General features: G+C 36.6%; 1 pseudogene; it reads left to right on the top strand.

Annotated features, from left to right (window-relative positions):
* Positions 1–659: 659 nt before the first annotated feature.
* On the top strand, positions 660–13,553 carry LOC114733538 (calcium-transporting ATPase 9, plasma membrane-type-like; annotated as a pseudogene).
* The last annotated feature ends 947 nt before the right edge of the window (positions 13,554–14,500 follow it).

The following is a 14,500-nucleotide window of genomic DNA, read 5'->3' on the forward strand; positions in this document are numbered from 1 at the left end:
TTAGCATGAGTAGTTGCTTATTATATGGGATTAGGCAAATTCATAGAGGTGGAATTAGAGAATACCACTTCTCCCATAGTATTCTCCAATCCCACGTACATGGATTTAGCTAATCCCATGTAACAAGCAATCTCTTATACTAAACACTCTTTTAATAGATTTTCTCAATTACAATCTTAATCCTAATCCCTCCTTTTAAATGCTTCATACCAAATGTAATCAAAATAGACTGAAGTCTTATATTTAGAATAAAAATATATATATATATATATATATATGCGTGTATGCATTTGGACTCCTACAACAACGTGAGATCTTTTTGACTCACTCACACACAAACTACAAAAAAATCCAGGTCATGCAGGTCCCCGGCTATCCTATGTTGGCGTTGGCCATTAATAGTGAGGGGAAGAGAAATGAAAGGAAGCTATAACGAAGAGTTTGTTTTGTGTCCACCAAATATACGGACGGCCAACACGCAACAACAGTCTTGCTTTGCCTTTCATTTGCGTTGGCGCCAACGCCCTCTCTCAATATAAGATTTCCCCTTTATTTCCTTTTATCTCTTTTGCTCATTTAATAAAAAATAAACAATTTTATATTATCAGAGTATGATCATTTCTCGCATTTCTGAGTTCTTTTGCCGCCAAGGTGGGGGCTCCCTATAAGGAGCTTTTCCCTCCAAATTATCGCTCCTTCGGGTGGCTTAGCCTCCCAATCTCTGAATAACCTCATTCTTCAATTCTGTATCGAAGGCCGAAGCCATGGAGCCGTCCATCTCTCGTAGCTCTAATGCCTCCACCAATGGCCTCCTCTCCGTCAACATCCCCAGCCACAATGATGTCGAACCCCTCCCTCCTCGGATCAATGCCGACGACGATGACGACGATGTTGTCGATCCCGATGATCCTTTTGATATCACTCACACCAAGAATGCGCCGGCTGAGACACTCCATCCAGCGATGGAGAGTAAGCATTTCGATCCCATTCTCATTTGTGTTAAACGCATTTCTCCTCCTCACCCATTCACGCTTTCGCCTCTCTGGTGCATTCATGATTCTTTTTATTTTTAACAACCAATAATGTCCAATGTGCATTGTCTTGATTGTGTATTAATGATGTCTCTTGTGTAAATACACTTGGTTAGTGTAAATCTTTGCGCTTGGATAATGATTGATCGAGGACGTCGTTGAAGAAGGATTTTTCATTACATGATGAAACCGTAGTAATTGATGATTTAATGGATTTGCTGGAGATTTTTTTTTTTCTTTATTAAGAAAGTTGCAACGTTTAACAAACTGGAAATGCATCCACTATCAGGTGTAATTGATGCGAGGCGCACGCAAAAAAAACTATAACACAATTAGATTACGACAATTTGGTGCAGGAATGTATATGTTAAATGTTGATTGGATAAAAATATATGTACTATATTTTAGACAAAAGATTAAAGCAGCTTATTTGGTGTCGCCAAAATTTTTTTGGTCAACCTTCTTTGAAATGCTAATTTTTGTTCTGCAAAAGCACTCAAAGCGCTCCTTCTGAGCAATAACAATGAAATTTCCCTGTGAAATATATTGAAAGGAACGTTTCCGTGGATAGAAGATATCAATAAGAAGAAACTGATTGATGATATAGTTTTTCTTTGCTAAATTCACTCGTCTAAGCCATTTAACACTATATATATATATATATATCGATCACTTGCATTGAAGTGTGCTTTTGCAATGCATCTGAACTGAGTTCTCGTATATTTGCAGCAAGCGACTCTAGTTCTCAATGCTTCCCGGCGTTTTAGATATACTCTGGACTTGAAGAAGGGAGAGGACGAAGAGCACAAGAAAGGGATGATAAGAGCCCATGCTCAAGTCGTACGAGTATGTTTCTGAATCTTGCAAAGACATTTCCAAAGTGTTATTATGTTTTTAGTTATCTTGTTCTTTCCTCTAATCGGTGACGGGTTGTTCTATTAGGCAGCGCTGCTTTTCAGATTAGCCGGTGAACGTGATCTAGGTATGCCTACTTTCTTATAGGTTCGCCTTCGAAATTTCTTTTTTTTTCCATTCTTTCGTCATTCTGACGATTGTCTTGTTTACCAAAAGCTTACAAAGATAATGACTGCCCACTTAATTGACCAATGCAACAATTGATTAACGAGTTGTATCCTGTTGGCGGGAGTAGAATGTTTGTGATATACAGAAACTCAAGTTTATGGAGATAAAAAAGGTCAACAACTGACATTAAGTCTTTTTTCCCCCACAAAAGAAAATCAAGTTTACGTGGGTTTTGCTTTCGAAGCTGTGCTCAGTGGATTTTTTTAGGGGTGAGCTACATGCTACCCTTCTTTTAAATCCAGCCCGCCACCTTTAAAGCCCAACATTTTATCTCCTGAAGCTACCAATATTTAAAACCTTGAAGTCAATTAAACATAACATCTGAAATCGAAGATATTCATTAGGGTTTGATATTAACCCAATCTCAAGATTTTCCATCTTCCCATAATGTCATCGCCTTTTTATAACTACTACGTACTTGTTTAACTTGTTTTTAACTTTTATAGAAGTATCTAACGAAGACAAAATTTCAATTTTTGTGTACAATAATTAAAATTAAGCTATAGTTCAAAAGAATTTTACGTAGATTTCATTGATTCAAGGTCCCGCATTTGAGCTTTAAGAATACAGAATTGATAAAAAAAATTAGCCGGAGGTCTTCTTTCTCGCGTCTGCTGGAGACTATTTTTTTTTAAGTATTTTTTTTTAGAGATTATATATTATTGAAATCCGCTTGTCTCTCTATATTTGTCTATCATCTTCCACGTCTAGACTTCTATTATGCATGCGTCGATTCCTGATGTTGCTGTAAATTAATGGCAGATTAGATCATTGTTAAAAGCATTATTATATCTGATCTATCATTAGTGTAATAAAAAGGTTCCCATCCTAATGAACCTTGGTGAGTTAGCAGTTTAGAACTGTTTTTTTTCGGCAGCAAGACCATCCGTTATCCTGAGCCTGCGTAGTAAATACGGACTGTCACTGGGACCCAGATTAATCTGAATTCGAACTCGACACCTACAGTTAAGAGGATACAGCTCCTTTGCTAGTTTAATAACTAAGCGCTCGGTACAGTTTAGTTTAGAAATATTTAATGGCGAAAGTCGCCAACCTTGACAAAGTATTGCAATATAAGTTGCTTTTGGGTCCAATGGGGCATATACTGCATTTATATCAACCTTGAATCTTAATCAGCTCCTAATTAACTAAGTTGCTGGTGCTGAGTTTGCTAATTATACTAAGGCTCTTGCATTTATTGAATCACTTAATAAAGTTCTGTATTTGAATCATGAAGCGGTAGGCACAGGAGTGTCAGCCCAACCTCAGGTGATAACTTCGGAGTTGGGCTCGAACAACTTGTTTCAATGTCCAAGGATCAGAACATTGCTGCTTTGCAAGAAAATGGAGGGGCAAGTCTACTGTAAATATATTCTTTTGTTGCTTAAGCAGATGTTGAAGGATTTATAGATCTGATATATTCCAGTGGTAGCTTCTACAGGTTAAAGGCTTATCAGATTTACTAAAATCAGATCTTGAGAAAGGAATTAATGGAAGTGACGATGATATATTAAAGAGGAGAGTGACATTTGGAACGAATACATACCCTAAGAAAAAGGGCGGAGTTTCTGGGTATATTCATTATAAGTCAGTAATCTATTTTTAAAATGAACTAATTAGATAATTCTAGCACTAATACTTTGTGGCCTGTAACAGATGTTTCTCTGGGATGCTTGGCAAGACCTGACCCTCATCATATTGATTATAGCAGCTGTGGTGTCATTGGCACTTGGAATAAAAACAGAGGTGTGATTAACTCTCAGTTAGCTAATAATCATCAATCAAAATAGCAAATGAAGCATCGTTAATTGATCCATGGCTATGTTGAAGGATTTGAACTTCTTGTTAAAGAAATTAGGTTGTGGGCATTTAGGTCTGACATCTATGCTCTATGACTATGATTCTTTGCCAATCTGGATAACTGACAACTTATCAGGCATAAAAGAATTCCTTCAATGCGCTTAATCTTTATTCAAAATTAGGAAAATCGAGATGATGAGGAGAAGGAGTCTGTTGACAACAACAACAAAAATTGAGTAACCTGCAAACTTGGGAAGAGCAAGTGTGATTCGTACAATACAATTATGAGATAGAACAATTGTGGAGGTCATCTGACCAACTTGTCAAAGAATATTTGGTCATTTTCTGTCATGAAAATTTCGAAGTATCGTCTATATGATGACAATGCATTTTCACTATTTTTTGTGTTTTGGAGTTGCACAATTTGGAGGCACAAACTCATCTAATTATCGATCACATTTACCCCCGGGGGGGGGGGGGGGTGGAAGCAACTTTGTTGCGTTAGATGTTCTTGAAACATTTCTTTCAGGAATATTACTGCTGTCCAGCAATATTAATTTGTTTGTGTTACTTCAGTACCTTGACAAAGTAAAGTGAATCATCAGATGCCAGTCACAATGGACATTAATCCTTTTGCCTTTCGAGATTACTGAAATTTACTTGTTTACATTATGGTTGTTTACATGGGATTGAAACCCATTTCTTAACTCCCGTGTACTGATGGTTTCTTTGTGATGCATGCTTGTTCTGATTGCTCTTGACAATAGAATATGCTTGTTGCTTCAATTCCATTGAAATTGCTTACGTTCGCCTTGTCTTTTCCATCATTTTTTATCATTAGGGCTTGCAAGAAGGATGGTATGATGGAGGAAGCATTGCCTTTGCTGTTTTTCTTGTCATAATAGTAACAGGTATTGGATATTTCTTTTTGTTTTGATTAATGAACAACGCATTTAATCTTTTGAAAGTCCTTATAGGTGTCCATAGGATTTCCCTACAGATTAAATTCTTTGGCACCGTCGGACAGACTTTTATTTCCTTTTGAATTTATTGTGTTCTCGTTGTTCATCAGTAATCCTGATGCAAGCTATATGTTGTACTTCTTGGACTTAAGTTCTGCTGTTCCTTTCACCTTCTCGTGTGGCAGCTACCAGTGATTATCGCCAATCTCTGCAGTTCCAGAATTTGAATTCAGAAAAACAAAACATACAATTGGAGGTATGCTTTATATAATTAGAATTTGGGTCATCACTGGAAGCCACACGATCATTTTACACGTATTATGCAGGTCATTAGAGGCGGTAGAGCAACAAAGATATCAATATTTGATGTTGTTGTTGGTGACGTTGTACCTCTCAAAATAGGAGACCAGGTGAGATCCAACAATATATGAGTTTGTTTGGTTGGAAATTGACAATTCCTTTCCCCATTATTTTTCCTTTATGGGTGCATTCAGGTTCCTGCTGATGGGGTTATAATCACTGCTCACTCACTTGCCATTGATGAATCCAGTATGACTGGTGAAAGCAAGATTGTAAGTTGTTTCTACCTACTATCACCAAATTAGCGATTCCCTGTCCATATGATTCTTTAGCAATGATGTTCTGCAGATTCACAAAGACCACAAATCACCTTTTTGATGTCTGGCTGTAAAGTAGCAGACGGCGTTGGTGTTATGCTGGTAAGATGAATATTTAATTTTCATCATAGTCTACTTGGCTTTTTTTTTTTTTTAAATGGTAATGGGCAACGCTTTCTTGCAATATGAATGAAATTGCTTTCATGATTTTGAACTTTTTCTCCAAAAAGTTTCTGATTTTGCTGCTTCATTTATTTTACGCAACAAGGTTCCTTTTTTGCACCTAATTCGATCTAATGACTTGCTGCCGTGTATCATATTTGAGTAGCGGTTGGAGTTGGACTTTTGAGCTTTAACAGTATAAGGAACTTTGCAAGGACCCCGTAAGACGGCTGATTATGTAAAATGATTGACTATTTTTTATCAATTGAAATACTCTGAATTGAATAACCTAAAATTAATAAACTTGTTATAAGGGATTCATGGGCTTCAGTTATCATCGATTTGTACTTCTGCATTTGATTCATTTTATGATTTTTATGTTCCAACTCATTGTAGTTCTGTTGTTTGTGGTCACTAATGTGAATCTAAGGGTATGTAAAAGTGAGTTGAATAGTCCTTTCCTTTTGTTTTGGTTATGCTTCTAGTGGTTTTCCAGGTCTTGAGACCAAAGATAGTAGAGCTGTTATGCCATCACTTTACTGCTATCTGCAGGTAACTGGGGTCGGCATCAATACGGAGTGGGGGTTGTTGATGGCAAGCATCTCTGAAGATACTGGAGAAGAGACTCCATTGCAGGTTCCACATGATCCATCCAAAACAAAGAAAGAAAAGGCTGTTGTTTTTAATACTACCTCCGGTCCTAAATATAGGAGTTAGAATAAGATTCACTTTGGTCCTAAATATAAGACCTCAATCGGTTCTCTTTCCCAACTCTATAATTATTTTTTCCAAAATATCCCTATTAATTGCACATAGTAAAAGGGTAGTAAAAGGGTTTTTATCTATGGGTAGTTACAATACATATGGTTAAAAAAGGTATTCTTGACAAACCAACACATGTTTGTTACAAATAACTAACTTAACTAACTTTTTTAATATCAATAAATTAATTATCTAACTCTTATATGAAGGATTAGAAGGAGTGGTACCTTGTGGAAACTTACATGCTAAACCTTAAACTAATTTTTGTGATACGTCATAGGTACGTTTAAATGGAGTTGCAACTTTTATCGGCATTATAGGTCTAACAGTAGCTGGTGTTGTGCTAGTGGTCCTATTGGGCAGGTAAAATTAGATAATTCTTTTTTTGTATTTAACAGCCAATCAGAGCAGATCTTATGTCATTTCTCAGTGGCTGTGATATGACTTTGGAATTTAGATACTTTTCTGGCAACACAAAAGATCTAAATGGAAATGTCGAATTTGTTGCTGGCCAGACGAGCATCAGTAGTGCACTAGATGACGTAGTAAAAATTTTTACTATTGCAGTAAGTGAATTTTCTGGATTGTTTTTTGCACATCATGTTCTTCTGCTTCTTTTGTAATTTTTATCTTTTTGAAACTAAAATAAAGAGCTGTGCAGGTCACAATTGTGGTTGTCGCAGTTCCTGAAGGTCTTCCTCTGGCTGTTACCTTAACGTAAGAATGGACTACTTGACGGTTTCATTCTGGAATAGATGTGTCTAATAGTGGGCCTCTGAAAATGTTTTTCCTGCTAATTTTTTAAAATTTTTATAATTTCTAACCTTGGCTCTCATGACAGCCTGGCATACTCAATGCGGAAAATGATGGCAGACAAGGCCTTGGTAAATCTCATTTTATTATTCTCCAATCACCAAAACGTTTTTAGTTTTGCAGTTCTTCTGTCAATTAGTTTTAGAACTTCTGTTTCTAATAACCACAGATATTCAGGTGCGAAGGCTTTCAGCCTGTGAAACTATGGGCTGTGCAACAACAATTTGCAGTGATAAAACAGGAACGTTAACCTTGAACCAGGTGGGTTCCACAGTAGGACGTTGAGATAGTCTAAATGGAGTTGGCCATAATTTAATCCATGCTGATTAATGCTCGTATTCATTGAAGCCCAATACTTACAGTCACAACCTGTATATGGTTGAGATCTAATTTTGAACTTTCATTAACAGAGATTTGATTCAGATATAGAAAATTGTTTTGGTCTTCTCTATTCCCATCGGATCAATAAATTACTTATTCATTCATTTAAAAGCCAAAGGGAGGCCTAAAATTTTGAGATGAATGAAACCCGCAAAAGTTAATTTACATTATGCAGCCTACAAAACTCTCTGGTCTAGGTGATTTTGGGTTCATACACATGTTGCCCTTTACCCAAAGTTTCATTTCACCTTAGATACTGGCACCCTATTGTTAAATAGCATGCAAGATGTTTTCCATGAATTTAAATAATATAACTTCATATAGATGAACACCAGAGTTTTATATTCCCTGACCCTGAAGCCAAGCAATTTCATTTCTGCAATCCTTACAAGAGCGAGGCTGCTGTCATTAAGTTGATGTGGGAAAACATAGATAAGGAACACTTCGAGCCAATCAGGTGCATGGTGAATGACCTCAGCTGTTTGATAGACCCACCCTTGTGCATACTTTTGTCCATATCCGGAAACAGACAGTCTGTCTAGTAGTTTTTCAATTTGTTAAAAGAGAATAGGTATCTGCATTTGTTTCGTTTAATTTAAAATCTTGCATATCAGGTTTTAATGTTACCTGATTTTATTCCATTGTAGATGGCCGTGGTTGAGGCATGCATTGGGAGGAAGAAACTGAATTCACCTGATGACTCATCAAAGCTGAATTCAGAAGTTTTATCTCTGATAAAAGAGGGCATTGCACAGAATACAACTGGAACTGTTTTTGTGCCTAAGGTTTTCCTTTCTACTTAGTTCAGTGACAGTATCAAGTTCCCTTTTACATTTTGTGTACTGGTATCAAAACAACCAAGGAAACTCTTGGGCTTAATATTTGCAGTTTCTCTTGATTTTTTGCGGGTTACTGTTTAAGGAACAACGTCACGTGACTCCAAACAGGAAAATGCGTAGTCATAAGTACACACGTAATGTGCATAAAAATGCATGTATGTGATTTACTTTCAGGAGATCTGAAATTAATATAGTGTTGCCTGTGCTTTAAAAAACATGTATACTTTGAGGATTTGAGAGAAAATTTCAGGGATCTTCTTTGTATATGGCCTACCAGTTCAGTAATTGTTAATTTTGAAGTCCTAAAAGAGTAGAGACAAATTTTAAGATCGCTAGTATTTCTCAAGATAACAACTTGTGAAAGATATAGGTGTAAGGTTGAAATATATAATGCAAATTTTTCTTACAGGAAAAGTCAGTTCAATAAGATGTTCAATTTGACTAGTGGAGAGAATATGAATACTCTGACACTCTCCATTACATCTATATGCATAGATTGAAGGCAAAAAATTTGAGTTAGCACTAGCCCTTTCAGTTCTGAACTGCAATCATATTTTCCATATAGCATATATTTATGCCTGTCCCAGATGCTCATAAAGCTGAAAAGTAATTGAACACAATGTGAACTGACAGATGAGAAATAAATCAGAATCATAGCTTCTTTTGTTACCATTGTGGTGCTGCGGTAGTCTCAATGGTGAACATTTGTTACCTGTTAGCAGAACGAAATTTCTTCAAACCTGTGCTATTGTCCTCTATAGCTGCTTTCCTTACAAAAATGGTTACTCTTAGTACTTTTTTCTGAATCCTGGTATTAATATCCAATAAGCATCTATAATTTTTTCTTTTATGACTTCATTCTTTGCTAGGATGTTGGAGAGACTGAGATATCAGGGTCTCCTACAGAAAAGGCAATCCTTTCTTGGGCAGTCAAGGTATCATTAGAACATATCCTCTCACCTTATTGAATTGATTTTTGCTGAATCTTTGTATCTTTCTTGAATCTACTTGGCAGTTGGGAATGGATTTTGATCTTATCAGGTCACATTCAACAGTTCTCCATGTATTTCCCTTCAATTCAGAGAAAAAGCGAGGTGGTGTCTTGCTGAAGCAGGTATATATTTGATAAAAGCATCACCGATTCATCTCTTCATCTATTGTATCATATGGTCTTCCATGCTAATCAAATAAAATTTCATGTTTAGAATGTGGATTCCACAGTACATATACATTGGAAAGGCGCTGCAGAGATAGTACTGGGAAAATGCTCTCAATATCTTGATTCAAACGGTTCCTTGCTTTCTATTGAAGAAGAGAAGGTTAGAAACAGTAGTTTCCTAGTGTACTCCTATAATGTTTATGAGGAGAGAAGGCCATCGCCTTGAACAATTGGATGAGATAGTTTTTGATATGCCAATAACAAACACAACTTGAAAAATATATGGAATCACACCACAGTTGAATCACTCTATGCATATATATGGTTATATTGTTGTTTCAACTTTCAAGTCACTCAAGCTGCATGGCAATTATACAATGGATGCTACAGAAACTGGATTTTTTTCAGCATCTAGTAACTTAGAGCAGCTGGCAATTGTGTCTTCTTTTTTTTCAAGGTAATTGGGTATATTTCCTTTACAAATCTTTTCCAGGACTTTTTCAAGGCAGCTATTGAAGACATGGCTGCTCGCAGTTTGCGGTGTGTTGCCATTGCATACCGTTCATATGAATTGGACAGAGTTCCCTCTAATGAGGAGGATTTGGCCCAGTGGTCCTTACCTGAGGATGAACTTGTTTTGCTTGCTATAGTTGGTATAAAGGTAGAGTTCAAGGCTCTCCTGCTATGGGGCAAGAAATTGGTAGCATTTTGCTTTGTCTCATAGCTTACCTTTGTATTTAAAATAAGGAAATAATTTTTGTAAAGGCATTGATATATGTTTAATTATATTTGTAAACAATTATGGCTGTATACTTTCTAACTCCGTCCAGAATGGGGACAGCTCATTATGCGTTTTAAAATATTCTTTACTACTGCTTATGTAGTCAAGTTATACTGTGCTTCAGCACTAGATTGCTGCCTTCTTCCTGAAGAATAACCCAGTTTCATTCTTCATCTAAGCTAACAAGGATCTGTTTGTTCAGGACCCATGTCGCCCTGGTGTCAAAGATGCAGTGACAATATGCACTGCCGCTGGTGTTAAGGTGATTTTAATTTTTGTGTGTTTGATGATATAGTTCTGAAATTGGCTGATGAAGTTCGTAGATGAATTTTAGTTTAATGTGGAATATGTTAATGATAATGTCAAAATATGGTTCCTGATATTCTTATAAGCTTGAGGGTTAAGAAAAATGTAATTAAGGAAATCCAAGCTCGTATGTTTTTTATCTCAGGTGCGCATGGTTACGGGAGACAATCTTCAAACCGCAAAGGCAATAGCTTTGGAGTGTGGGATACTGGCTTCGCATATAGATGCTGTTGAACCAGTTATCATTGAAGGAAAGACATTCCGGGCCTTATCTGAAAATGAAAGGGAACAAGTTGCTAAACAAATAACAGTATGGCTCTCTCATTGAGATTTTTGCATGTGCATTAGCTGAAAATATTTATTTAAGGAATGATATTCATTTAACAATAATGTTCTAATAAAAAATCACTCCATCCTGATCATAATCTCCTGGCTTTGAACCCACCGATTTGGGTTACTTGCTGATTGTGATTTACATGATATGCATAGGTGATGGGGAGGTCTTCTCCAAATGACAAGCTTTTACTTGTTCAAGCACTGCGTAAAGGGGGAAGTTGTTGCTGTTACTGGAGATGGTACCAATGATGCTCCCGCTCTTCATGAGGTTTGTCATATTTCTTGGGTGTGCAATCTTGAGGCTTGATGTTCCTTCCAAGTTTTGTAACTTCTCTAGTTGTGTAAGAAACAACCTGGAAAGATGAAATGTATTTGTTACTGAATTGCTTCATCTCTGTATTTTGAACCTTCTTTAATTGATTGCATCAACCAGAAAAAAATCATGCTAAAAGTAGTCTATTTGCTGACATGCAGTTCTGTGTTATTGGTCCAATGATGTTATGAAGCTGCTTAAGTGTGTTATCCAAGCATGACTTTAGTTCATGAAGCTTGCCTCTGTGATTGTTGATTTTATTATTGAATTGTCAGTGTTGAGCCATTGATAACATTTTGAGTGCAACAAAATTTCAAATGAGATTATTGAATTTGGGAATACTTGGGCTGCAACTTGTGAGTTGAGGCGTGTTTTCCTGTGAACAAGAACTTTCTTTTTCTTCTATAATCATGACTTACCCATTAGCATTTTGACTTTACAAGTGCCCCATCTCCCACCCCTTGCAAGAATGGGTGGGAGGTGAAATCATGTGATTAACTAGTGTTTTCTATACAATAGCAACCTTGACCAAATATGCCACCGTGCACTACATTTAGCAGAGTTTGGTGAAATTTTATCGTACCGCTTCGTGCAGTTTATTATAGAGTTGTTGGTAGCATCAAATTCTTTCTTTTGTCTCTTCTTGTGCCTTCTTTTGTTTGATCGAGGTGGTGTTCCAAAGTTCACTATTGTTAAACTTCTTTTTTTTTTTTTTTTCCATAGTTGATGTCATGTTCTGCTATTTTATTTTGTATTTTAGGCAGATATTGGTCTTTCTATGGGCATTTCTGGAACTGAAGTCGCAAAAGAAAGTTCAGATATTATAATCCTGGACGATAACTTTGCGTCAGTTGTAAAGGTACACAGAATTTGAGTGAGCCTATGATTTTTTTAAAAAGAAAAAATCGGGTCTATATCTACCCAATGATCCCATGATGAGGTGAAATAATGTACATCTTCTCTTTTAACCATTTTACCGTGGTATGATTCGGTTTTGGTTCACTTTTGTTCAGTATCACTCGGAGACACGAGTTTACAGTTAATTGGTCCAATGTGTAACTTGTTTAAGTAGTCTACTTCATTCTTCCTTTAGGTCGTCCGCTGGGGCCGTTCTGTATCTGCAAATATTCAGAAATTTATACAGTTCCAGCTCACAGTTAATGTAGCAGCTCTTGCCATAAATGTTGTGGCGGCAGTTTCTTCGGGTGATGTTCCTTTAAATGCAGTACAGGTCTCACTTTCTCCTCCTCTATTCAATATTTCGTTCTCTAATCTATAAGCATTAGCTATCACATACACATCTTACTTTCTAAAGCTTGATATAAGAGTTGAGGATTCGCATCACTCCAAACTTCGTTATAAGAAGGCTTAGGGATGGTTCTTTTTACCAATAAACTGTAGCACACCCCCCAAACAAAGTCCTTTGACTTTGAAGCATGGACAAAGTGAAAGAGCACCATATTTTTTGAAGAGATTTAATTTTTTTGGGAGAATTGGGGGACAAGAGGGATCATACCTTTGACTTCCTTTACCATGAAAGTTCTTAATACCATGTTAAGAAACAAACTCCTTAGCTTAAGCTTGTTAGAAGTAGGCTTAAGAGCAGTTTTTGTTTTTATATAATATACCTAACTTTAGAAGTCAGGATGAAAATTAGGTATTAAAAATTGAATTCTAGTTTTTCCATGTAAATTTTCAGCTTTCAGTTTCATCTGCGGTATGAATGAAGACCGATATTTAACTAGTGGTAAATAACTGGCATGGTTAATGAAAATACATATGTTGGTTTCTGTCATTCTGATGTGTGTGTCCTTGTTACAGCTTTTGTGGCTTAACCTTATCATGGACACACTTGGGGCCCTGGCACTAGCTACGGAGCCGCCTACTGACCACCTTATGCACAGACCGCCAGTTGGTCGAAGGTTTGGAATGACTGGCTTTCTAACATGTAGTAAAATGTTTACAATTGAGTTCCCCTAACACCACGCGAAGCTTACACGTAGATACACACACGTGTTGACCAATAACTTACGAGATTAATACAAAAGTTAGCTTAGTTAACATCTTCGCTATTACTTTAAATACATCCCCAGAGTTAAATATGCTTGATTTGATCTTTAGATGCTCAGTTTCACAGTAATTTTGTGTTTGGTTTGCAGGGAACCTCTCATAACGAATAACATGTGGAGGAACTTGCTTTACAGGTAATTTTCCTTAAGAAACCCTTTAAAGTCCCTCCCTAGACCCCATCTGGTAGGAGCCTCATGATGCTGGTATTGGAAACGTCTTTTTGGGTTAATCTTTTATTTGTCGTTGTAGGCTGTATATCAAATTGCGGTTCTCCTTGCTCTTAATTTTGGTGGAGAAAGTATTCTCAGGGGTAACTCTGCGGTCGAAACAATGCAACTGAAGAATACTTTGATTTTCAATGCATTTGTCCTCTGCCAAGTAAGTGAATATTTAAGATTCACGAATGAAATAGTCATAATGTCGAGGGAACCATGTTTCCCTTACGTCCCCAGAAAGTCTTGTTGTGTTGTATGATTTGTTTCCCATGTTCAATTGTTATATGCATGTTGAATGCTCCTTAATTATTGATGGAAATACCATGGGTCTGATCATACGGTGCAAGAATTTGCCAATTCATCCAATTCTCATTAAGTCTGCTTGAACATCCAGATTTTCAATGAGTTCAATGCTCGTAAACCAGATCAAATGAACGTGTTCACTGGAGTGACCAAGAACCGTCTCTTTGTGGGTATTGTGGGATTGACCTTAATACTTCAGGTGAATGATCATTTCTATGGTTGTTTGTTTTGATTGTTCACATCTGCATATACATGCTTTCCTAATTCCATACATATCTGTTAGGTAATCATTATAGAGTTCCTTGGAAAGTTCACTGGCACAGTGAGGCTTGATTGGAAGTTGTGGCTCGTTTCTTTTATCATTGGCCTCGTCAGGTTGGTTCATCATTTCATTATATTCCTAGTATTATTAGCCTTTAATTATGTATTTATAAGTTAAATTCTCTCAAGTGCCTTCACCTAAATTGAGAAAAGAGATGAATACATAATAGTAGGTCCCATTTACCCACATGTTAGAAGTAAAGTCCACCATTTTGTATCTCTCTCTCTTTTCACTTCAAGAAATTT

The sequence above is a fragment of the Neltuma alba genome, unplaced genomic scaffold, assembly GCF_004799145.2.
Source record: "Neltuma alba isolate B1F8T4 unplaced genomic scaffold, ASM479914v2 tig00013014_pilon, whole genome shotgun sequence".
Classification (NCBI taxonomy): Eukaryota; Viridiplantae; Streptophyta; class Magnoliopsida; order Fabales; family Fabaceae; genus Neltuma; species Neltuma alba.